The sequence below is a fragment of the Mastigoproctus giganteus genome, chromosome 7, assembly GCF_048544385.1.
Source record: "Mastigoproctus giganteus isolate SK-2022 chromosome 7, ASM4854438v1, whole genome shotgun sequence".
Lineage (NCBI taxonomy): Eukaryota > Metazoa > Arthropoda > Arachnida > Uropygi > Thelyphonidae > Mastigoproctus > Mastigoproctus giganteus.
Window position 1 is genome coordinate 119,826,443 of NC_143581.1, and position 25,761 is coordinate 119,852,203.

At 40.2% G+C, this 25,761-nt stretch overlaps 1 protein-coding gene across 1 annotated transcript in view; it reads right to left on the minus strand.

The window, feature by feature from the left end:
* LOC150083166 (FERRY endosomal RAB5 effector complex subunit 3-like) overlaps nucleotides 1–10,871 on the minus strand; it is a 1,535,539-nt gene extending 1,524,668 nt beyond the window's left edge. The window contains exon 1 of the mRNA XM_090378412.1: nucleotides 10,721–10,871. The gene's annotated coding sequence lies outside the window, so the exon portion shown is untranslated. The remainder of the gene's footprint in view (nucleotides 1–10,720) is intronic.
* Nucleotides 10,872–25,761: the final 14,890 nt, after the last annotated feature.

Sequence of the window (25,761 nt, forward strand, 5' to 3'; positions counted from 1 at the left end):
ATGGAACACTGCTGTACAAATTAAAAAAGGTATGGCATTAAGGGTAAGTTGCTACAATGGAGAAAGGGATGGATGAGTGGGAAACGACAGAAAGTGGTAATCAATGGACACTGCTCTTCATGTACAATTGTTATTACTGGAGTTCTCCAGTTTTCGGTGTTCATCCCATTGTTGTTTTCTATATTTATCAATGATACTGATGAAGGTATATCAGGTTTAATGTCCAAGTTTTCAGATGATACAGAGGTTGGCAGGATTGTTAGCGACAGAAAAGACAGTATACTACTCCAACTGGATCTAGATAAGTTGTCCAACGCTAATAAAGTTACTACCACATGGTTGCTTCTGTGTCTCGTTTGAATTCAGTTTGAATTCAAGCACCAATTTCTGAAAGAACATTTATCAGAATTGATAGAACAAGGACATGTTTAATGAAATGTTAAAAAAAAAAAAAATTACTGAATAGCTAATTAATAACTGCCTAGCTAATTAATAACATGTGGGTGCTACTTTCTTTTTGAATTCTAGTGTTCGTTGAACATAGCAGTTTTGTTTACCACAGCTTTTTTTAACTATTATAATTATTTGTGCCTTTTTCTTTTTTTAACTATTATAATTATTTGTGCCTTTTTCTTTTTTTAACTATTATTATAAAAAAGAGGCCGCCGTAGCCTACTGGTCAGGCGCGCAGGTGCATAAGTACACGTGCTTTGAGTGACCGGGGTTCAAGCCCGTGACCGCTGAATACAGTTCTGTTTTTCGTATTCTGTCTATCTTGTGAACTCCTCTGACCGTTTGGTTGTCCCAGAGTATAAACAGAAAATTTATTTATTTAAACAGTTCAATTATAGATAAGCCAGCCGGTTTGGCTGATGAGCTAAATAGATACTTTGCATCAATCTTCGCAGTTGAAAATCCTTTAACCCCTATTATTGATATTAATCAAAGTAATAGTTTATGGAATAATTAAATTATTCCATAAAAAACTTAATGAAATATGTCATAGCATCTTTACTGTTTCTGAAATCAAGTCAAGTCATAGCCAAAGTCTCACTGACAAAGTGAGAGAGTTATAATCGCCCAGGTAATGTGATGATATGGATATTTATGATGAAAATGTATTGGCATATGTCTCAGGTTACCTAGTTAGAAATATTTTAAAGAACAATAATTAGCATTAGCATTAGTAGAGGCATTTGATGCAAGAAAGCAAGCTTATGCAGCATCAGCCAAAAAAAAAAAGTAACATAAATAAATAAAAATAACCACTTCCACTTCACCCCTCTGTTCGTTCGAAATACCTGTCCAGCTGAGCCTTAAACTTATTTAGGCTATCAACTTCCACGACAAGGGATGGAAGTCTGTTCCACCCACCAACCACCCGCTGGCTAAAGGCAAATTTCCGCACATCTATCCTACATCTGTCTTTCCTCAATTTGAATTTATGCCCTCTCAGGTGATTTTTCTGAGCTAGAGGAAGAATCCCATCAGCATTGAGCATGCTCAAACCATTCAAGGCTTTGTACACCTCTATCAGATCACCCCGCTGGTGCCTAGTTTACAGACACTGTAATTTGCAAAACTTAAGCCTTTCTTCGTAAGAGAACCCCTTTGTCCCATTCACCAATCTAGTTGCCCTTCTCTGTACTCGTTCCAGCAGCTCTACATCCTTCCTGAAATGAGGCCTCCAGGCCTGTATACAGTACTCTAGGTGTGGCCTGACCATTGCCTTATACAAGGGAATAATCACCTCCTTATCCCTGCTAGAAAAATTCCTATATATCATTGACAATACACCATGAGCTACTCTTGCAGCTCGTCTGCACTGCTCAGAGAACTTCATATCTGCCTGCACCACCACCCCCAGGTCCCTTTCATTCTCTACCACTGTCAGTGTAGTACCACAGAGTTGATACGTTGCTCTGGGGTTGCTGTTTCCCATATGTAGTACTTTACATTTGTCAATGTTAAACTTCATTTGCCACCTCGAAGCCCATCTGCTCAACCTTTCCAAATCCTGTTGCAGCAGCATAGTGTCAGTAGTGTCCTTGACAACCCTGCCAACCTTCGTATCGTCTGCAAACTTGGACATTAAGCCTGATATACCATCATCAATATCATTTATAAATACAGAAAACAATAAAGGCCCCAATACTGAACCCTGAGGGACTCCACTAATAACATTAGTCCACGATGAGCAGTGTCCATTGATTACCACTCTCTGTCTTCTCCCCCTCAACCACCCCTTTATCCATAGCAGCAACTTGCCTCCAATGCCACACTGCTCCAATTTGTGCAGCAGTCTTCCATGTGCAACAGTATCAAAAGCCTTTCTAAGATCCAAGTATATAATATCAAAGTTATTCCCTGCATCCAGTTCTTTTGTGACTGCATCATAGTATCCAATCAAATTGGTCAGGCAAGACTTCCCCTTAACAAAACCATGCTGTGTCCTAGCTATAACTGAAGTCTTGTCTAGATGATCCTGCAGTGCTTCTTTCACCAGTGCCTCCATTAATTTTCCGGGAACAGAAGTTAAACTCACAGGTCTATAATTACTTGTGTCAGCCTTTGATCCCCCTTTGTGAATTGGGGTCACATTTGCACATCTCCAGTCAATGGGTACCTCCCCTGAGTCCAAGGAAGCTCTCATAATTATGGCTAAGGGTTTGCTTACCTCCTTTGCTGCCTCCTTTAATATAACTGGATAGATCCCATCCACCCCAGGTGCCTTTCTTGTGTTTATCTTCAACAATTTCTCCTCCACTTTGCTCTCAGTTATTACAAGATTCTCTAGCTTACTGCTAGAGTTGAATACACCTCTGGCATTCCCCTCGCTGAATAACTCCTCATGTGTGAATGTCGATGCAAAATATTCATTTAGTTTGTTAGCTACCCGAGCAGGGTCATCAACAGTTGACCCATCGATCTCAAGTGGACCAATCTGATTCATCCCCTTCCTTCTAGAGTTTACATAAGTAAAGAACTCTTTGCTGTTTTTCTTCGCATCCCTTGCCAAGGATCTCTCGTAATCTGCCTTCGCCTGCCTAACCTCCTTTGTAACTTGGTTACAGATCAACTTGTATCTATCATAGGCGTCCGTGTCACGTGTTAATTTGTATGTATCCCATGCATTTTTCTTCTCTGCCATATGCCTCATTAGTTCATCTGACAACCATTTAGGCCTAAACCTTGAACAATATTTCTTAGTTGGTATGTAAAGCCTAGTAGCTTCCACGATAAGTTCTTTGAATGCTTCCCATTTTGAATTTGCTGTTGGCAATATCATCAGTTGATGCCACTGTATAGAATTTAAATACTGTCTCAGTCCATTGTAGTCGCCTTTACGAAAGCAATACCCCTTCCCTTTACCCCTAATGGTAGTTACCTCTTTGAGTAACTCCCACTTCAGCACACTGTGATCACTGCCACCAAGTGGTTCATTTATCTGCAGATTCTTAATGCATGAAGAATCACTACTGATAATCAAATCAAGAGTATTACTCCCTCTAGTTGCCTCCCGAACATGCTGATGTAGAAAACAATCATCCAATAAATCCACAAAAGCCTTGCTACTGTGTGAGTGACCAGCCCCCAAATTCCAATCAATATCTGGGAAATTAAAATCCCCCATTATAAGACTCTCTGATTTACTGGCCCACTCTATTTCTCCGAACAGTTTCTTATTATACTCATCAGAGTCATTAGGCCTATAGCACACTCCTACTCTCAATTTTGATCTCCCAATGCTTATGTCACACCAAACTGACTCGACACTGCACTGTCCAGCGATGTCGACTGGCTTCACTTCCTTGGATTTTATGTGTTTTTTAACTAATAGCATAACCCCTCCTCCCTTCCTATCCTGTCTATCCTTTCTGTAGACATTGTACTCCCCAAATTCCAGTTCTGCATTTCTTATATCTGTGTGACACCACGTCTCTGAAATCCCCACAATATCTGCCTTTGATGTTTTGAGCAATACCTCAAATTCATCAAATTTATTTACTAAACTCCTAGCATTGGTGTACACACAAGTATACATGCACCTGTTCTTTTTCTTAGCTACCCTAACACAACCCATGTGTTTACTTGTACCCCAATGATTCCCAGCAGTCTCTGAAATATCCTGCATCTTATTTTCCAGGCTGCGGCTCATTCCAATAGAAGCAGTGCAACAGTAATTGTGAAACATGTAAAGATTTATTATTAGGCCCAAAAGATCTTGATATGGTCAAATTGTTGTTGTATTAAAAATGTTAATGTGAGAGAGAGTATGGATTAAAATGGCCATCAAAGGAATTGTTGAACAATGAGAAGTGTATCAAATATTTTGCTTTTCTGATTGATTTTGATTTGGTAGTTGTTGGCGCATCGGCTTCTGTGGCCATATTGCACCTCCCAAGGTTTTTGCAGTACTTTGATCCAAGCCCGAGGCGGGAATCGAACCCGCGACCTTTGGGTTGCCGGGCAGGTACTTGACCCACTCGGCTAGCCCAGTCGGCTTTGCTTGCTTTTCTGAAGTCTATTTGGTATTTCGTAAGGAAAAAGTTCTACAAAAACTTTATGCTAAAACAAGTTTTATTGACTTTTAGCATTAGCATTAGTAGAGGCATTTGATGCAAGAAAGCAAGCTTATGCAGCATCAGCCAAAAAAAAAAAAAAAAAAAACCACTTCCACTTCACCCCTCTGTTCGTTCAAAATACCTGTCCAGCTGAGCCTTAAACTTATTTAGGCTATCAACTTCCACGACAAGGGATGGAAGTCTGTTCCACCAACCAACCACCCGCTGGCTAAAGGCAAATTTCCGCACATCTATCCTACATCTGTCTTTCCTCAATTTGAATTTATGCCCTCTCAGGTGATTATTCTGAGCGAGAGGAAGAATCCCATCAGCATTGAGCATGCTCAAACCATTCAAGGCTTTATACACCTCTATCAGATCATCTCGCTGGTGCCTAGTCTCCAGACACTGTAATTTGCAAAACTTAAGCCTTTCTTCATAAGAGCACCCCTTTGTTCCATTCACTAATCTTGTTGCCCTTCTCTGTACTCGTTCCAGCAGCTCTACATCCTTCTTGAAATGAGGCCTCCAGACCTGTATACAGTACTCTAGGTGTGGCCTGACCATTGCCTTATACAAGGGAATAATCACCTCCTTATCCCTGCTAGAAAAATTCCTATATATCATTGACAATACACCATGAGCTACTCTTGCAGCCCTTCTGCACTGCTCAGAGAACTTCATATTTGCCTGCACAACCACCCCCAGGTCCCTTTCATTCTCTACCACTGTCAGTGTAGTACCACAGTGTTGATACGTTGCTCTGGGGTTGCTGTTTCCCATGTGTAGTACTTTACATTTGTCAATGTTAAACTTCATTTGCCACCTCTCAGCCCATCTGCTCAACCTTTCCAGATCCTGTTGCAGCAGCATAATGTCAGTAGTGTCCTTGACAACCCTGCCTACCTTTGTATCATCTGCAAACTTCGACATTAAGCTTGATATACCCTCATCAATATCATTTATGAATACAGAAAACAATAATGGACCCAACACTGAGCCCTGAGGGACTCCACTAATAACATTAGTCCACGACAAGCAGTGTCCATTGATTAACACTCTCTGTCTTCTCCCCCTCAGCCACCCCTTTATCCACAGCAGCAATTTGCCTCCAATGCCACACTGCTCCAATTTGTGCAGCAGTCTTCCATGTGCAACAGTATCAAAAGCCTTTCTAAGATCCAAGTATATAATATAAAAGTTATTCCCTGCATCCAGTTCCTTTGTGACTGCATCATAGTATCCAATCAAATTAGTCAGGCAGGACTTCCCCTTAACAAAACCATGCTGTGTCCGAGCTATAGCTGAAGTCTTGTCTAAATGATCCTGCAGTGCTTCTTTAACTAGTGCCTCCATTAATTTTCCTGGAACAGAAGTTAAACTCACAGGTCTATAATTACTTGTGTCAGCCTTTGATCCTCCTTTGTGAATTGGGGTGACATTTGCACATCTCCAGTCTGTGGGTACCTCCCCTGAGTCCAAGGAAGCTCTCATTAGAGTGGTTTGGGAACCAGGAGTACCGAGCACATGTGCAAAAAGTGCTTATTCAGTCTATCTTGTAAATTATGTTAAAACAACAATGAAAAATATGAATTTGGCTTACCTGTCCAGTCAAGCATCAAACTCCCTTCAAAAACTACTGAAACATGTTAAACACATGTAAATGGGAAATGTTAAGCATGTGCTGTGAAAGATAGAGGGGAAAATTGTATCATGATTTTTCTTTTTTAAAGATCACTTGTTTCAAAGCAATATTAATTGATCAATACTGGATTAACTGACCATTCTGAACTACATATACCTTAATGATAAATAACATATAGCTCCATAATTCAGTTTAAGTTCTATTGTCTGATGAATTCCACACCGCTGAAGTATTTCGGACAAGAAACACTTGTCAAGGATTGAGACTATTGACACGGAGCCTTCGGTTTCATTTCCTGGTTGAGATCCGTTGATCGATGAGAATGACCAAAACTAAGCATTGAAGAATATGAAAAATTACAATACAAAAGACCCAGATGATCACCAACCATATTTTTGAAAAAGTCTGTCACTACTCTTAATCCTATCATGCTGAATATTTGAAACTTATCTCTGAGACTGGGCATTTACCCAAAGCATTTCAATCAGGTTAACATACTTCTGGTATTAAAAAAAGGTGACAAGTGTGCTGTATAAGATTTCAGACCATTACCCCAGCACAAAAAGCCTTTCTAAACTATTTAACACGGTAGTGCATAAACAACTCTTCAATTTTTTCAAGCCTTACATACATCAAAATCAACATGGCTTTGGTCATGGAAAGTCAGCAATTGCTAATTTGATACCCTTCTGGCAATGTACATCCAAAACTCTCTACAGCCATCTTAAATTAGGCACTGTTGACATCACTAAGCAATATGAAAGCATTGAAAAACTAAACATTTTTTGTATCTGTGACACATTGCTCCTGCTGAATGCTATATAATGCAATGTTCCCACAGTGTCATTATCAACCAAGTGAAGTCTGAACCTTTTATCACACTCAGTGCATGTGTTTGCTGGGAGCACTATTGCTCTTGTGGCTAAGTAACTATATAATGCAACATTACCACAGTGTAATTATCAATCAAGTGAGGTCTGAACCATTTATCCAACTCAGTGCATGTAAGTTTTCTCTGGGAGACCTATTGCTGTTATCTAGGGTCACATTGCTCTTGTGGCTAAGGACCTATATAATACAATGTTCCAACAGTTTCTTCATCCACCAAGTGAAGCCTGAACCATTTATCCAACTCAGTGTATATATATATGTATGTGTGTGTTCTCTGTGAACATATTGCTGCTTGGCTTTTATGTAGGGTCACATTGCTTTTGTGTCCAAGAAGCTATATAATGCAACGTTCCCACAGTGTCATCTAAACTTTTTATCCAACTCAGTGGATATGTGTGTGTGTGTGTTCTCTAGGAGCCCTATTGCTGTTAGGTTAGGTCACATTGCTCTTGTGGCTAAATAACCATATAATGCAACATTACCACAGTGTCAGTGCCAATCAAGTGAAGTCTGAACCTTTTATTCAACTCAGTGTATATGTATCTGTTCTCTGTGTACTCATTGCTGCTAGGGTCACATTGCTCTTGAGGCTATATAATGCAACGTTACCACAGTGTCATAATTTACCAAGTGAATTCTAAACCTTTTATTCCACTCAATGCAATACTTCACAAAATATGTAATGCCATCTCTACAGATTATGAATAAATGATTGGATTATGGACTGGGACACAGTGCTTTATTATTAGGTATTGCTACCAAGTGCACAGAGTAGTTGTGGGTCATGCTACTGTAGATCCAGGTACTCTGATTATCCTACAGGTATTCAAGATTGCAACTTTCTGGAGTTGTTTGTATATGCTCTCTGAGAGACCTAGTGCTGCTAGGGTCTTTGGCACCATACAATTAACACTAGACACATTACAATTAACCTATACACTATGTTCGGCTATTATGTTCTGGCTCTCCAAGTGGCACGATATCTTCTCGGTTATGCAGCTAGTCATAATCTTGTATAAAGTTGGGATACAACTGATAGATCTGTCTGGATTCTATTGAGTCTCTGTGGGGTTATTATTTTTATTAATATATTTTTGTTCCTTGTACTGGGCATACAAGTCTTTAGTCTTGCTTTTAATTTTATGAATTAAATCAGCATGCCTGTTTTATATATATTACAGGACATTTCATGTGATGATATTACTAATTCAATTTGCATTGGACTACATGTAATTCAAATTTCTTTCATATGTAATGAGAAAATTGATAAATAAAAGGAAATTTTTAATTATATAGTGTGATTTTTTTTTTGTTATTGTAAAGCTAACTCAAAATAGTGATTAAATGAAAGAATGCTAAATTACTTTTGTTAAAGAAAATAAATAACTCAAAATTTAGTCACAGAGAATTATCTTCCACAATTAAATAAAAATTAGAACCAAAGTTAAAAGCAGTTCAATTCATTCATTACATTGAAACCTAAAACAACAGTTGAGATTAGTCAAAATGACAGATGTAAATTTATGGATTTAAGATCAAATAAGTAATATTTTAAAATATAATGGCCAAACATAGCCTAAAATGCAGCCTAGAAGGATATTAGGTTAAAGTTTACAGTAGGGTACGGACACCTACCTTGAATGTTCGGTGGGCGTGGTCTGCCTGACGCCGTGTTTGACAGGCGTTGCTTCTCCGAAGAGGTCACGTGATGTTTACGCCGTCACTTCCGGTCATGTGACTTATGACGTTTTGGTCGTGTGACTTATGTGCGCGTGGAGGCTGCCGAGACTGCGCATTGCCGTAGTAAGCTGGTCACATGACATCAATGGCGTTATGCCCGGGCTTTTCTTTGAATTCACTCAGCAACCGGCAGTCTCACAGAATGTACATCAATGGCGCTATTCCCTGCTGTATTTCCTCGGATGTCGGCAACAGCAGTCTGAGTGAATGCGGGCATCCACTTGTACACATGTGTAGTGTAGTGCTTCGGTAGATATTCGTTTTTTTTCATCATAAGTATTCTCTTTAATGTGTTTTCCCTTTGAGCGCCACCGAATGCGTGCCATGCCGGCTGGCAGTCAGGGGAAAGACGGCATTCACTGTAGAGCACTTGCGTGGCATTGTACGAAGGTGTAGAAGTGGGTACGCATATTCTCACTGCTTGTCGCCGAGATCGGAGTAAGCAACGGCATGTCACATAACCCCTTTTAAACCTCTTTCAAGGGAAAACCTCTTTCAAGGGAACCATTCCCTGAGCCTAAGCCCATCCATGGCTTACTCTTGAAAGGAAAATATATCGGAGTCTTTTAGAATTCAATTACATTAAAAATTTTAAAGTAACGTTATAACATAACACAAAATATAATTCAAACGCAAAATAAAGCCACTCAGCCTCTCCCAAGAAAAATCCATTTTTTTTGTTTCTTAGATTTTAATGAGGAGAGTTACCATCCCTTCCGCGTCGAGGCAGGCTTCTACTATCCAGCATATATCTCTTTTTGAAGACCTTTTCTACATATTTATTAAAGTATGAGAACATTCTTCTGTCTTCAAACATGACATGGAGGGTCTCTCTCTCTAGGATCCCCACAGACAAACTCAGTTCCAACCTATATTGCATATAATTCACACAATATAACATTGTGTTCTGAGGTCTCTGGTTGTCCACAGCTGCATGAGTCATCATCTCTAAGCCCAAATTGGTATAGTCTCAGGGCCAACCCGTGTCCAGTTATCAAAAATGTGGCATGCAACCCAAATTGCAGCCACATCTTTTTATTCACTATAGTAACTATTGGCAAAAAAGGATACGTTTGACGTCCTTTATCTGAATTATCCCATTGCAACTGCCATTTTTTAATAATTTCCTGTTGTATTCTTGCTTTCTCTAGTTTAACATCAGATTTATTATAAATTTTATCAGCAATGGGACAAGAACTTATTTCAAAATATGTTCTCCTGATATTCCTTTTTGTAAAATACATTAATCCTGACAGAAGAACAACATACTGGACAGGGATTCTCCCTGAAACAACCTGCAAAGCCTCAGTTGAGACTGTTCGACATGCTCTAGTGAGTCATGTCACATGACCAAGTGTATGACGTTTAACACACGTGACTAGCTTTCGAAAGTTAGCCAGTTCTGTGGTCATGTGTGTGTGGCAAGCACGCAGGCAGCCGGTGTTAAAAATGCATTCATTTTAGCGCTACTTCATTGTGTACAAGTGGATGCCCGCATTCACTCAGACTGCTGTTGCCGACATCCAAGGAAAGCAGCAGGGAATAGCGCCATTGATGTACATTCTGTGAGACTGCCGGTTGCTGAGTGAGTTCAAAGAAAAGCGCGGGCATAACGCCATTGATGTCATGTGACCAGCTTACTACGGCAATGCGCAGTCTCGGCAGCCTCCACACGCACATATGTCACATGACCAAATACGTCATAAACATCACGTGACCTCTTCGGAGAAGCAACGCCTGTCAAACACGGCGTCAGGCAGACCACGCCCACCGAACATTCAAGGTAGGTGTCCGTACCCTACTGTAAACTTTAACCCAAGGGGTTTTTAAATAGGAATGCTCGATTTACCTTTACTGATACTGAACATTTGACATTTACCTGAACTGCAATACAAAGAAATTGAATAATCGGATAGTTCCTTAAACATCACAGAGTACTACTCTGTATCCTTCAACTCACGCACGTCCACAGAGTAACAACATATCTTACTTCTCTGTACGCACGTCGCTGCGTTAGCACGACGAGCTACCGCAACACATATACCACAGAGTAGTAACATATCTTACTTCTCTCTGACTTATAAATTATAAATGATATTGATGATGGTATATCAAGCTTAATGTCCAAGTTTGCAGATGATACAAAGGCTGGCAGGGTTGTCAAGGACACTACTGACACTATGCTGCTGCAACAGGATCTGGAAAGGTTGAGCAGATGGGCTGAGAGGTGGCAAATGAAGTTTAACATTGACAAATGAAAAGTACTACACATGGGAAACAGCAACCCCAGAGCAACGTATCAACTGGATATTGATGGTTCAACAGTTGAGGATCCTGCTCAGGTGGCTAACAATCTAAACGAGTATTTTGCATCTACATTCACGCATGAGGAGTTATTCAGGAAGGAGAATGATGTAGGTAAAGTAAACATTGGCAGTGAGCTGGATGATTTTGTAATAACTGAGAGGAAAGTGGAGGAGAGATTGTTGAGGATAAACATAAAAAAGGCACCTGGGGTGGATGGGATCTATCCAGTTATATTAAAGGAGGCAGCAAAGGAAGTAAGCAAACCCTTAGCCATAATTATGAGAGCTTCCTTGGACTCAGGGGAGGTACCTATGGACTGGAGATGTGCAAATGTGACCCCAATTTACAAAGGAGGTTCAAAGGCTGACACAAGTAATTATAGACCTGTTAGTTTAACTTCTGTTCCAGGTAAATTAATGGAGGCACTGGTTAAAGAAGCACTGCAGGATCATCTAGACAAGAATTCAGTTATAGCTCAGACGCAGCATGGTTTTGTTAAGGGCAGGTCTTGCCTGACCAATTTGATTGGATACTATGATGTAGTCACAAAAGAACTGGATGCAGGGAATAACTTTGATATTATATATTTGGATCTTAGAAAGGCTTTTGATACTGTTGCACATGGAAGACTGCTGCACAAATTGGAGCAGTGTGGCATTGGAGGCAAATTGCTGCTATGGATAAGGGGATGGTTGAGTGGCAGAAGACAGAGAGTGGTAATCAATGGACACTGCTCAACGTGGACTAATGTTATTAGTGGAGTTCCTCAAGGTTCAGTGTTGGGTCCGTTGTTGTTTTCGGTGTTTATGAATGATATTGATGATGGGATATCAAGTTTAATGTCCAAGTTTGCAGATGATACAAAGGTTGGCAGGGTCGTTAAGGACAATACTGACGCTATGCTGCTGCAACAGGATCTGGACAGGTTGAACAGATGGGCTGAGAGGTGGCAAATGAGGTTTAACATCGACAAATGTAAAGTGCTGCATATGGGAAACAGTAACCCCAGAGCAACGTATCAACTCTGCGGTACTACACTGACAGTGGTGGAGAATGAAAAGGACCTGGGGGTAATTGTGCAGGCAGATATGAAGTTCTCTGAGCAGTGCAGACGAGCTGCAAGAGTAGCTCATGGTGTCTTGTCAATGATATACAGGAATTTTTCTAGCAGGGATAAGGAGGTGATTATTCCCTTGTATAAGGCAATGGTAAGGCCACATCTTGAGTACTGTATACAGGTCTGGAGGCCTCATTTCAAGAAGGATGTAGAGCTGCTGGAACGGGTACAGAGAAGGGCAACAAGATTAGTAAATGGAACAAAGGGTTGCTCTTACGAAGAAAGGCTTAAGTTTTGCAAATTACAGGGTCTGGAGACTAGGCACCGGCGAGGTGATCTGATAGAGGTGTATAAGGCTTTGAATGGTTTGAGCATGCTCAATGCCAATGGGATTCTTCATCTTTCTCAGAATAATCACCTCAGAGGGCATAAATTCAAATTGAGGAAGGACGGATGTCGGATAGATGTGCGGAAATTTGCCTTTGGCCAGTGGGTGGTTGGTTGGTGGAACCGACTTCCATCACTGGTTGTTGAAGTTGATAGCCTAAACAAATTTAAAGCTCAACTGGACAGGTATTTCGAACGAACGGAGGGGTGAAATGGGAGTGGGTTTTTTTTTTTTTTTTGTTTTTTTTGGCTGATGCTGAATAAGCTTGCTTTCTTGCATCATATGCCTCTGCTAATGCTAATGCTAACTCTGTGGTACTACACTGACAGTGGTAGAGAATGAAAGGGACTTTGGGGTGATTGTGCAGGCAGATTTGAAGTTCTCTGAGCAGTGCAGACGGGCTGCAAGAGTAGCTCATGGAGTATTGTCAATGATATACAGGAATTTTTCCAGCAGGGATAAGGAGGTAATTATTCCATTGTATAAGGCAATGGTCAGGCCACACCTAGAGTACTGTATACAGGTCTGGAGGCCTCATTTCAAGAAGGATGTAGAGCTGCTGGAACGAGTACAGAGAAGGGCAACAAGATTAGTGAATGGAACAAAGGGGTGCTCTTACGAAGAAAGGCTTAAGTTTTGCAAATTACAGTGTCTGGAGACTAGGCACCAGCGAGGTGATCTGATAGAGGTGTATAAAGCCTTGAATGGGTTAAGCATGCTCAATGCTGATGGAATTCTTACTCTAGCTCAGAAAAATCACCTGAGAGGGCATAAATTCAAATTGAGGAAAGACAGAGGTAGGATAGACGTGCGGAAATTTGCCTTTAGCCAGCGGGTGGTTGGTTGGTGGAACAGACTGCCATCCCTTGTGGTGGAGGTTGATAGCCTAAATAAGTTTAAGGCTCAGCTGGACAGGTATTTTGAACGAACAGAGGGGTGAAGTGGAAATGGGTTTTTTTTTTTTTTTGGCTGATGCTGCATAAGCTTGCTTTCTTGCATCAAATGCCTCTACTAATGCTAATTCTAATGCTGACATATACAGCACACAGGTGGTACTCAAAAGACCTAAAAGAAATTGGATTGGACATGTGTTGGGAAGTTAGGAATTGGAGAAATGGAAAAAAATTCAGGAAAAGCGGCCCAAAAGGCGATTGGGGGGAAACTATGACAGTTGAATTGAATGGGGATAGTGGACATGGGAGATGAAGAGAGGTGATAAGGAGAAGTATTTGTTTTGTGTATGATTGAACCTGTGTTTCCAAGCAACTTGTAGTCAACCCCCCCCCCCATTTTTCTTTTGCGGCTAATGTAGGTCTTTATTTCCATTATTGGTGAACATAGTATTTCTACTTAAATTGTGTTACTATTCATTCAATTTCAACTTGGGAGAAATAATAAGTATCAGTCAAACTGTAGTTTATGCTCAAAGTAGTAGAGGCATATGATATTGAGCAATTAGACTTCACACCAGCGGGTATTTAAATAAACAAATTTCAACACTGTAACTAAAACACTTTATTTACAATAAAATAAAATAAAATTACAAGTATATAGAATAAAAACAGAAATATAAGCTAAAACTGTTGTGGTTTAATTTACAATAAAATATGATGATAAAAACAATGAAATAATATACTAAAATACCGTGACAACTGTAGCTTTCGGAGACGTCGTTCTCCTTTCTCAACAGCTTGTGGTTTAATTTACAACAAAATGTAAACGGTCTCCTTTCTCAACAGCTATTGTTGAGAAAGGCGACCGTTTACATTTTATTGTAAATCAAACCACAACAGTTTTAGCTTATATTTCTGTTTTTATTCTATATACTTGTAATTCTATTGTAAATAAAGTGTTTTAGTTGCAGTATTGAAATTTGTTTATTTAAATACCGTTTGGTGTGAAGTCTAATTGCTCAATATGAATTGTCCCAGCCTTGATGAAAGAAAGCTTGGGTATTTTGGTTTGTTATTTGGTTTTTAGGAGCATTAGCAACTAAGGCCATATTGCTCCGGGGATATGCGGTGGTCATTCCCTGACCTTTCCGAGTCCTCCGTATTTGGTGGTCACGGGCTCAAACCCCGGTCTAATCAAGAAGCGTGTTCTACACACTACTGCTCCTGCCCACCTTGCTACGGAGGCGTGTGCAAGAAAGCAAGCTGATGTAGCTTATGTTGCATCAGCCACAAAAAAAAAAAAAAAAATCCAGATACATTCCCTTTAAAAGTTTGTCCAATTACTCCTTGAATTTATTTAAGCTAGGCGTGGGGCTCACATTTGGTGAGTATGGGCTTGGCACACCCAGGATCCCGAGGTGAATATCATCATTCTTCTCTTTCTTGGTAAATCCCTCTCTCTCTCTCGGGCGTAATTCAGAATTTTTTTTTTTTTTTTTTTTTCGGCTGGTGCAGCATAAGCCTCATGCTTCCTTTCACCATACGGCTAATAATAATAATAGGCGATAAAGGCAGAGTAAAGTGGAGCGGTCTGCTCGACATTTATTGAAGGAGATGGCACGTAGGCAGTTCAACCCTCTCTTGCACTTTGTCCGCAGTTGACGGATATAGGGTAGAAATGTCAACTCCTTATCGAAAATGAGCCTAAGAATTTTGTCTCGTGTGCTACTGGAATGATGTTTTGTCCGAGTTTAACTACGGGTTTTTTCGTTTTCGAAAAAAGTGTACACAGACGGTCTTCTGTGACAAGAACCTAAAACCATTGCCCAAGAGTTGGTGTGGTCAGTGGCATGCTGCAACTCTCTGTCAATGAACCTCATATTGCATGACTGCAAAAAGATGCTAAAGTCGTTTACAAAGAGGGCACTTTTTATGGTTGGAGGTAATAGAGTTAATTCAGTAATAGAGTTAATTTTGATAGCAAAAGGCGTAACACTTAGAACTGATCTTTATGGAACTCCCTCTTCTTGATAATATGGCCGGTAGAGAGTGGATCCCACACAAACTTGAAAAGACCGGTCTGCAAGGAAGTTCTTTATAAAGAGGGATATGTGTCCCCCTAAGACCAAAGTTATGTGTTTTAAAATTCCGTATCTCCAAGCGGTGTCATACGCTTTTTCCATATCAAAGAAAACCGACACCTGGTGCTTGTGTTTCGGGAAAGCATCACGAATAGATGTTTCACGATGTTTCCAGGCGGGTTAAATGGTCAAATGTTGAGCTAATCCTTCGGCAGCTACACTGTATCCAGGAAAGGAGGTCGTTAACTTCTGAATACCACAAAAGGGGACCATTGGCCATTCTTTCCAGAATCCTGAACAAGCAGCTCGTCAGAACAATAGGACAGTAATTTTTTGGTATCTTAGGATCCTTTCCTGGTTTCGGAAAGGCAAGAATGATTACCAAAGTGCCATAAGTCCGGAAATGTCTCTTCAATATAGATTCTATTATAGAGACAGAGGAAACGATCCGTGGATTCTGATGAAAGGTGTTTAATCATCTCATAATGGATGTCTGGCCAACAGCACTCGCCTTGGACAGCAGGAATGCTGTATTCAGCTCGAACTTTGTGTAGGGCTGATTGTAGTCTTCCCAATTGTTAGAAGACAGTTTTGGGTGATGTTTTTCTGATCTTTGTTTGAGCGCCAGGAACGCTGAAGGGGGGGGGGGGGGGGAAGTACGATTCTGAAGACACTTTAGCAAATGTCTCCCCGAGAATATTTGCAATTGCAGTTAAGTCAGCAATTGCACATCCGTCACTTCCAGGATAGAGTAGGCACCTCCGTAGCCAGGTGGGCAGGAGCAGCAATGCGTAGCACACGGTTCTTGATCAGACCAGGGTTCGAGCCCGTGCCCACCAAATACGAAGGATGCGGAAAGGTCAGGAAATGACAACCGCATATCCCCGGAGCAATATGACCTTAGTTGCTAATGCTCCTAAAAATCAAATAACAACAACAACATCCAGGATCGAGGAAGGGTGTGAGGTGTATTTGTGCTTCATTTTCCGAACTTTGTCCCAGATGACATTAGGATTGACAGCACATGTGAAGGAAGAATCAAAGGGAATCCAAAATTCCTCTTGGCTTCGACATCTGATCTAACGCGCACATTTGAAGGCTATTAAATTATCTGTGGTGGGGTAAAGACGAAATATTCCACATGTTTTATTTTGAGTCTTTCTAGCTGCTGTGCATTCTCCATTTCACCATGGTTTTGGAAAACGTCGAAACCAGGACGATGTCATTGGGACTGCAACTGCCGCTGCCTGGAAGATACTTTCTGTGATATGTTTTACTGACTCATTAATTGGCCCCTGGCTGATTGTAGTGGTATTAAACATTGCCAGATATCTAAAAGCATTCCAGTCGGCGTGATCGGTCTTCCAATGTGGTATTCTCGACTGGTCGCATTGTCTCCCATTAGAAATGGTGGATAACACGGGGAAATGATCACTGCCGTATAGGTTGTCTGCGCAGATAACACAGTGGTAACATCACCGTCCTCCCCACACCAGGTGGAAAAGGCCCGGGTTCGAATCCAGTCGATGACGCAGGGAACTTTAATGCGCTTTTTTCACTCCGTGGCTGAGTTAGTCGGTCTCAGGAGTAGATGGCAAGATTTTTCTTCCCAGAAACTGGGGTTTTTCGTCAGCAAAACAGACAAATCGACCATAGAACACCAGCAATTAACAGACATAAGACACAGCACGGCAGATGAATTTAATTATTCCGTTGGTATAAATATAATAGTTCAGTTTTTTTTTGTTTTTTACCGTATAGGTTGGTATTTCTTTGTGCTTTTCAGAAAAATGTGAATTTTTAGTGTTTAAAGGTGATTCCATCGATCGCAGATGCTACCAGCAGAAAGAGTAAATAAATTTGGACTTACAGGTGATTTTATGGAATTTTTGGACAGGAATCAGCAAAATTATGAATGTTTTAAAAAATCTACTATACACACCATTGTATGTAGCGCCTATACTTATGCTATAAAGCTGATATATGATAACTTTGAATTAAGGGATAGTAGTTATCTTCTGAAGTCCCATCCTAGAAACTATAAAAAACTTAAGTCTGTCTAGCTATATTGAGGGTGAGCAGTTATATTGCAAAATGACATTATTTAATCAAATTCGTTGCGACGTCAATCATAATCTCACTTTACAATAGCGACGCCATATTGACCGCCATCTTTGTTTCTAATCACAACACGAATGATACAAAGCTGTTTTACATGTGTTATCCTAATTTATTGAAATGATGGTGTTGGTACAGAAACTGATTACATTTATGATTACACACGATGCTTATGAAGTTTTGGCGATTAAAATATGTTATCCACACAGCTGCGCTCACCGTTGTTGAACCACGTGGTCGGCCCTTCGCCGATCTCGGTAAATTGAGTGCCTTACGGGAAGCTTTTTCTTGAAAAATATAAATCGGAAAGCAATAATAAACACACCATATTAAAGAGGGAATTTCCCTCTATTAAAGGAACTCCGATCAAATTCCCTAGATTATTCAAGAACCGTGCTCAGCACTTTAGATGACGTGATACCGCTGTTAGTGGAAGAATCAAGATTTTAATGTTCCTCCCCTCCTCGATGACAATAGACTTTACAGGGTAAGGTAGCATATATTATCCTATAAATCTTAAAGGCAAACCAACATCACCATTGTTCTACAACCCTCGATAATCCCTAGAATAAAGCTGTCTAGTCGTCTTAATGAATATCACTAACAGAAAGTTTGTACGGTCAAATAACAGTACAAACTTTCTGTTAGTGATATTCATTGACTCTATTATGCCTCGCTCAACAGATCATGGTTCGGTTTCGCTAATCCAAATTACTCCCACAAATCCGGAACTGGATGAAATATCCGACTTAAGAAGTGAAACGAAGTCGCAAGCAACAAATAATGACGAACCAAGTATAATCGACAACCAAACAATACTGACAACAACGAAACAGGCTGTACTACAGCCAAAAGGAAAAATAACAACTTTATAATGCCAATATCCGAAAGGCACATTCGATCTATATCAGAAAACAAAGAATCAAGGGAAAATGGCTCCCAAACTGAGAGTGCCGCCAAAAAGCCACACACACTGCACCGCAAAAAATTCAAGAGACCCCATGGATCCTAGACTAACCAAAGGTACTGTCCTTGAGCTGTCTTTGCCCTCAGAACTACCCTGGAGAGTTTGTTCAATGAACCGAACAACAGAATTACAACATGTCTATGAGCAGAGATTGTCTGAATCTGGACTAAGATGGAGACTGTCCTACTCCAAACAAACATGGAAAAAGAAATTCCAAGTGCAAAATTGGAGGTCTTGCAAACCAGTGGGACAAACTTAACAAGTACAAGTCAATTCTGGAAAAAAGCCGTGAGTTAGGGTTGAAAGCGCCTGCAATTCTGAAAAAATTTGAAAGTGCCTGCAATCCTGCCTAGATACGATAGGCTCCTGGCAAAGGCATCCTTTACAAAGGATTTCTCATAATCTGCCTTTGCCTGCCTAATCTCCTGTGTGACTTGGTTACAGACCAGCTTATATCTATCATAGGCTTCCATGTCACCTATTAATTACTTACTTAACAAGTACAGGTTACAGTTGAAAAAAAGCCGTGAATTAGGGTTGAATTTGTAAGTGTCTGCAATTCTGCCCAGACACGATAGGAGGGAGTATATGATGGGGGGTCCTGTCGATCAATTCGGCCTTGGAGAGACTGTGCAAGGCTCAAGGGGTAGAATTTTTCTCAGCCTGGTCTGTGCTTGTTAACAGAAGAGACTGCTTCTACAGGGATGGGATACACTGAAATAGGAAGGGTGCAAGAATATTTGCTGATGCCATCGAGGTTGAGTTAGGTAGGTCGGAAAACTACTAACACGGTCTAATAGATTAACACTAGCCGTTAGCAGAGGTGAAAGTGATTCTTGCAGTGCTTCTATTAAAATGCAATTTATCACCAGCCTGGAAAGCAAGGCAATAGGGATTTCCAGGACTGCTGGGAGTCATAGTGGAACAAGTAAATACATGGGCTGTGTTAGGGTAACTAAAGCTGGAAAAAGGTGCATGTATACTTGCATGTACAGCAATGCTATGATTATAGTTAATAAACTCGATGAGCTTGAAGTGCTAGTCAAGACATCAAAGGCAAATATTGTTGGGATATCAGAGACGTGGCGTCACACAGACATAAGCAGGGCAAAATTGGAATTTGGTGAATACAATGTCTACAGAAAAGTTGGACAGGACAGCAAAGGAGAAAGGGTTATGCTGTTAGTTAAGAAACATAAAATCTAAGGAAGTGCATCGAATTGATGTTGGTGGATAATGCAACGTTGAGTCTGTTTCGTGTGACATAAGCACTCGGAAAGGAAAAATGAGAGTAAGTGTGTGTTATAGGCCTAATGAATCTGATCAGTATAATGAGCAATTGTGCAAAGAAATAGAGTGGGCCACTAAATCAGAGTGACTTATAAAGTAGGATTTTAATTTCCCGGATATTGACTGGAATTTGTGGGTTGGTCACTCACACGCTAGCAAGGATTTTGTAGATTAATTGGATCATTGTTTTCTACAGCAGCATGTTCAGGAGGCAAGTAGAGGGAGTAATACTCTTGGTCTAATTACATTAGTGATTCATCATGCATTAAGAATCTGCAGATAAAGGAACCAATAGGTGGCAGTGATCACAGTGTGTTGAAATGGGATTTACTCAAAGAGGTAACTACCATAAAGGGTAAAGAGAAGGGTTTTTGCTTTCGTAAAGGTGACTACGATGCTCTCAGACACTATTTAAATTCTATAGTGGGACCAACTGATGATGTTAACAACAGCAAATTCAAATGGGAAGCATTCAAAGAATTTTGAATTGGACATGTGACAGAGAAGAAGGGTTGTTATGCTGTTAGTTAGATTAGACATGTGACAGAGAAGAAAAATGCATGGGATACAAAAAAATAGCAGGTGACACAGAAGCTTATGATAGATATAAACTGGTCTGTAACCAAGTCACAAAGGAGGTTAGGCAGACAAAAGCAAATTATGAGAACCTTTGGCAAAGGATGCAAAGAAAAACAGCAAAGAGTTCTTTACTTATGTAAACTCTAGAAAGAAGAGGATGAATAAGATTGGTCCACTTGATATCGATGGTTCAACTGTTAACGATCCTGCTCAAGTAGCTAACAAACTAAATGAATATTTTCTATTTACATTCACACATGAGGAGTTCAGGGACTGGAATGCCACAGGTTAACTAAACTCTGGCAGTGAGCTTTCTCCTCCTCTTTCCTCTCAGTAATAACTGAGAGGAAAGAGGAGGAGAAATTGATGAAGATAAACATATGAAAGGCACCTGGAATCTATCAAGTTATATTAAAGCAGGCAGCAAAGAAAGTAAGCAAACCCTTAGCCATAATTTTGAGAGCTTCCTTGGACTCAGGGTGTGCACCCATGGACTGGAAATGTGCGATTGTGACTCCAAACCACAAAGGAGGATCAAATGGAGACACAGGAAATTACAGACCTCTTAGTTTAACTTCTGTTCCATGGAAATTAACGGAGGCACAGGTTAAAGAAACATTGTAGGATCATTAGACAAGATTTCAGTTATAGCTCGGACACAGCATGGGTTTCTTAACGGGAAGTCTTGTCTGACAAATTTGATTGGATACTATGATGCAGTCACAAATGAACTGGATGCAAAGAATAATTTTGATATCATATATTTGGATCTTAGAAAGGCCTTTGATACTGTTGCACATGGAAGACTGCTGCACAGATTGGAGCAGTGTGGCATTAGTGACAAATTGCTGCTAGGGATAAAGGGATGGTTGAGTGGAAGTGGACAGAGAGTGGTCATCAATGGACACTGCTCTTTGTGGACTAACGTTATTAGTGGATTCCCTCAGTGTTCAGTGTTGGGTCCATTGTTGTTTTCTGTATTTGTAAATGATATTGATGATGGTTTATCAGGCTTAATGCCCAAGTTTGCAGACGATAGGAAAGTAGCAGGTGTGATAATGACACTAATAACAGTACGCTGCTGAAACAGGATCAAGCAAGTTGAGCAGATGGCCTAAGAGGTGGCAAATGAAGTTTAACATTGATAAATGTAAAGTACTATATATGGGAAACAGTAACCCCAGAGTAACCTATCAACTCTATGGTACTACACTCAGAGGCGTAGCTAGATTTTCGGCGCCCTTGGCAAATTCGTGGCACTCGCCTTTTTTCGATAATTCATAAAATCATATTAAATAATAAATACAGTCGGACCTTTGTTTAACAAACTTCTTTATAAAGAATTTTTTTATTTACAGATAACTGTTTTCTGTTTGCCGATGTTTTTTAGAATTCGCTAAATAGAATTTCCTATAGAACACTATAGGAAAATCTCTTAGCTTCGGGGCCCCCAAAGCCTAGGGCCCCAAGGCATGTGCCTCATTGCCTTAATGGGTAATCCGCCACTGGGTGCAGCATAAGCCTCAGCTTCCTTGCACCATATATAGCTAATAATAATAATAATAATAATAATAATTTAGTTTTATTTTAAGATCAAGTTAAGAGATAAAGGTTTTTTTTTTTGCTAGTGAGGTATTAATTCTTGGAATAGGTTACCTCCTCGGGTAGTTAAATGCTGCCAACCTAGGGAAATTCACACCTAAAAGGGTCAACGAGGTGGTTGATAGATTTTTCTTTTCATTTGAATTGTGCAGAAATAAAAAGCAATTCATTGGGCCACACAGTAATACTAATACGACACAGTAACAAGGGAACTGGATGCAAAAAATAAATTTGACATCATATACTTCGAGTTCAGCAAGAATTTTGCCACTCTTGCACCTGCTGTACAAATTGGAGCAGTGTGGAATTAACGGCAAAAATTAAATTCAATGATTACTGTTATAGATAAAGGTTGAGAAGAAGAGGACAGAGAATAGCAATAGTATTAGTAGACGCATACAATGCAAGAAAGCAAGCTTATGCAGCATCAGCAAAAAAAAAAAAAAAACCTCCCATTTCACCCACCTTTGTTACAAATGCCTGTCCACTTCAGCCTTAAATTTATTTAGGCTATTAACTTCCACAACAAAAGATGGAAGTCTCTTCCATCTTTTGTTGTGGAAGTTGCCAGCGGATAGTTCATTTACCAATCAACTACCCGCTGGCTAAACGCAAATTTCTGCACATCTATTCTACAACTGTCTTTCCTCAATTTGAATCTGTGCCCCCTCAGGCTCTTAATCTGAGCAAGATGAAGAATCCCATCAGCATTCAGCTTGCTCAACCATTCAAGGCCTTATACAGCTCAATCAGATCACCTTGCAGGTGCCTACTCTCCAGGTGCTGCAATTTGCAGAACTTAAGCCTTTCTTGTAAGAGAACCCTTTGTTCCATTCACCAGTCTTGTTGCCCTTCTTTATGCTCGTTCTAGCAACTCTACATCCTTCCTAAAATGAGGTGTCCAGACATGTACACAGTACTCAAGATGTGGCCTGACCACTGCCTTGTATAACGGAATAATCAGTCTCTGCTAGCAAAATTCCTATATATATCATTGACAAGACCTGCCCTGGCAGCCTCTCTGCACTGCTCAAGTAACTCCATATTTGACTGCATAATTACCCCAGGTCTTTTTCATTTTCCACTTCCCTGAGTGTAGTACCACACAGTTGGTACGTTTCTCTTCGGTTATTCCTACCCATATACAATACTTCCATTTGTGAATTTAAAACTTCAGTTGCCACTTTTCAGCCCATTTCCCAACTTATCTAGATCTAGTTGGAGTAGAATACTGTCTTTACTGTCGCTAACAACCCTTCCAACCTTTGTATCATCTGCAAACTTGGACATTAAACCTGATATACTTTCATCAATATCATTGATAAATATAAAAAACAACAATGGGCGCAACACTGAACCCTGGAGAACTCCACTAATAACATTTGTCCATGAAGAGCAGTGTCCATTGATTACAACTCTGTCTTCTGTCACTCAACCATCCCTTTATCCATTGTAGCAACTTACCCTTAACGCCATACCTCTCCAATATGTACAGCAGTCTTCCATGTGCAACAGTATCAAAGCTTTCCTGAAATCCAAGCATATGATATCAAAATTATTTTTTGCATTCAGTTCATTTCTGACCACATCATCGTATCCAATTAAATTGGTTAGACAAGACCTACCTTTAACAAACCCATACTGTGTCTTAACTATTACAGCAGTCTTGTCTAGATGATCCTGCAAGTCTTCTTTAAGTAGTGATTCCATTATTTTCCCCGGAACACAAGTTATAACAGGTGTATAGTTACCAGTGGCACCTTTGAACCCCCTTTGTGAATTGGTGATACATTTGCGCACATTTGATACATTTGTATAGTCCATGGGGACCTTCCCGAGTTCAAGGAAGCTCTCATAATTATGGCTAAGGGTTTGCTTATTTCCTTTGCTGCCTCCTTTAATATAACTGGATAGATCCCGTCCACCCCAGGTGCCTTTTTAATGTTTAACTTGAACAATTTCCCCTCCACTTTGATCTGTTATAACAAAATCACTTAGGTTCCTGTTAGAGTTTGACAGACTTCTGGCACTCTCCTCATTGAATAACTCCTCATGTGTGAATGTGGATGCAAAATACTCATTTAGTTTATTAGCTACCTGAGCATGATCAAAAGAAAAAAAAAATTAAATTACTGTATTAGGGTTACCCGTAAATGAAATTACATTAACCCGTATTCGTGTTTGTAAATTGCTTGTGTTCTCTGGTCGATTTGCCTGTTTTGCTGGACGAAAAACCTCAGTTTCTGAGGGAAAAAAACCTTGCTATCTACGCCTGAGACCGACTAACTCAGCCACGGAGTGAAAAAAGCCCACTAAAGTTCCTCCCGTCATCGACGGGATTCGAACCCGGGCCTTTTCCACCCGGTGTGGGGAGGACGGTGGCGGTACCACTGTGCTACCCACGCAGACTCCTGAGCATGATCATCAGAATAGGTATCAATGTGCACTGCTCTTCTTGAACTAATGCTATTAGTAGAATTCTCCCTGAGTTACATAAGGGTTGGATTACGCGGACTTCTACGTAAGTCAGAATTTCCCTGAATGCTTATGCAGCACTCACAACTATGCATGGTGACTTTGATTGAAGGAAAAAAGAAATGTTCGACGAACATGTAAATAGAATTATTTATTAATTTTTTTTATCTCATGTGCAGGAAAAATTACAAAAGTGTACAAAATTACAAATATTTAAAAATTTTTGTAAAAAATTTGATTTGATTACAAAAAGAGAGGAGACAGGCATAATGTCAGCAAGTTTGATGTCAGCAGCATTTGAGCATCGTTTTCAGAATCCTTGAGGTCGTCACCTTATTCTTCCCTATCGCTTCCATCATGCTCTATGATTGATGACTTTTGAGGGGGTGATGAACACCGTGGCGACATCCAATATTCCTTACATTTAGCATTAGCATTAGTAGAGGCATTTGATGCAAGAAAGCAAGCTTATGCAGCATCAGCCAAAAAAAAAAAAAAAAAAAAGTAACATAAATAAATAAAAATAACCACTTCCACTTCACCCCTCTGTTCGTTCGAAATACCTGTCCAGCTGAGCCTTAAACTTATTTAGGCTATCAACTTCCACGACAAGGGATGGAAGTCTGTTCCACCCACCAACCACCCGCTGGATAAAGGCAAATTTCCGCACATCTATCCTACATCTGTCTTTCCTCAATTTGAATTTATGCCCTCTCAGGTGATTTTTCTGAGCTAGAGGAAGAATCCCATCAGCATTGAGCATGCTCAAACCATTCAAGGCTTTGTACACCTCTATCAGATCACCCCGCTGGTGCCTAGTTTCCAGACACTGTAATTTGCAAAACTTAAGCCTTTCTTCGTAAGAGAACCCCTTTGTCCCATTCACCAATCTAGTTGCCCTTCTCTGTACTCGTTCCAGCAGCTCTACATCCTTCCTGAAATGAGGCCTCCAGGCCTGTATACAGTACTCTAGGTGTGGCCTGACCATTGCCTTATACAAGGGAATAATCACCTCCTTATCCCTGCTAGAAAAATTCCTATATATCATTGACAATACACCATGAGCTACTCTTGCAGCTCGTCTGCACTGCTCAGAGAATTTCATATCTGCCTGCACCACCACCCCCAGGTCCCTTTCATTCTCTACCACTGTCAGTGTAGTA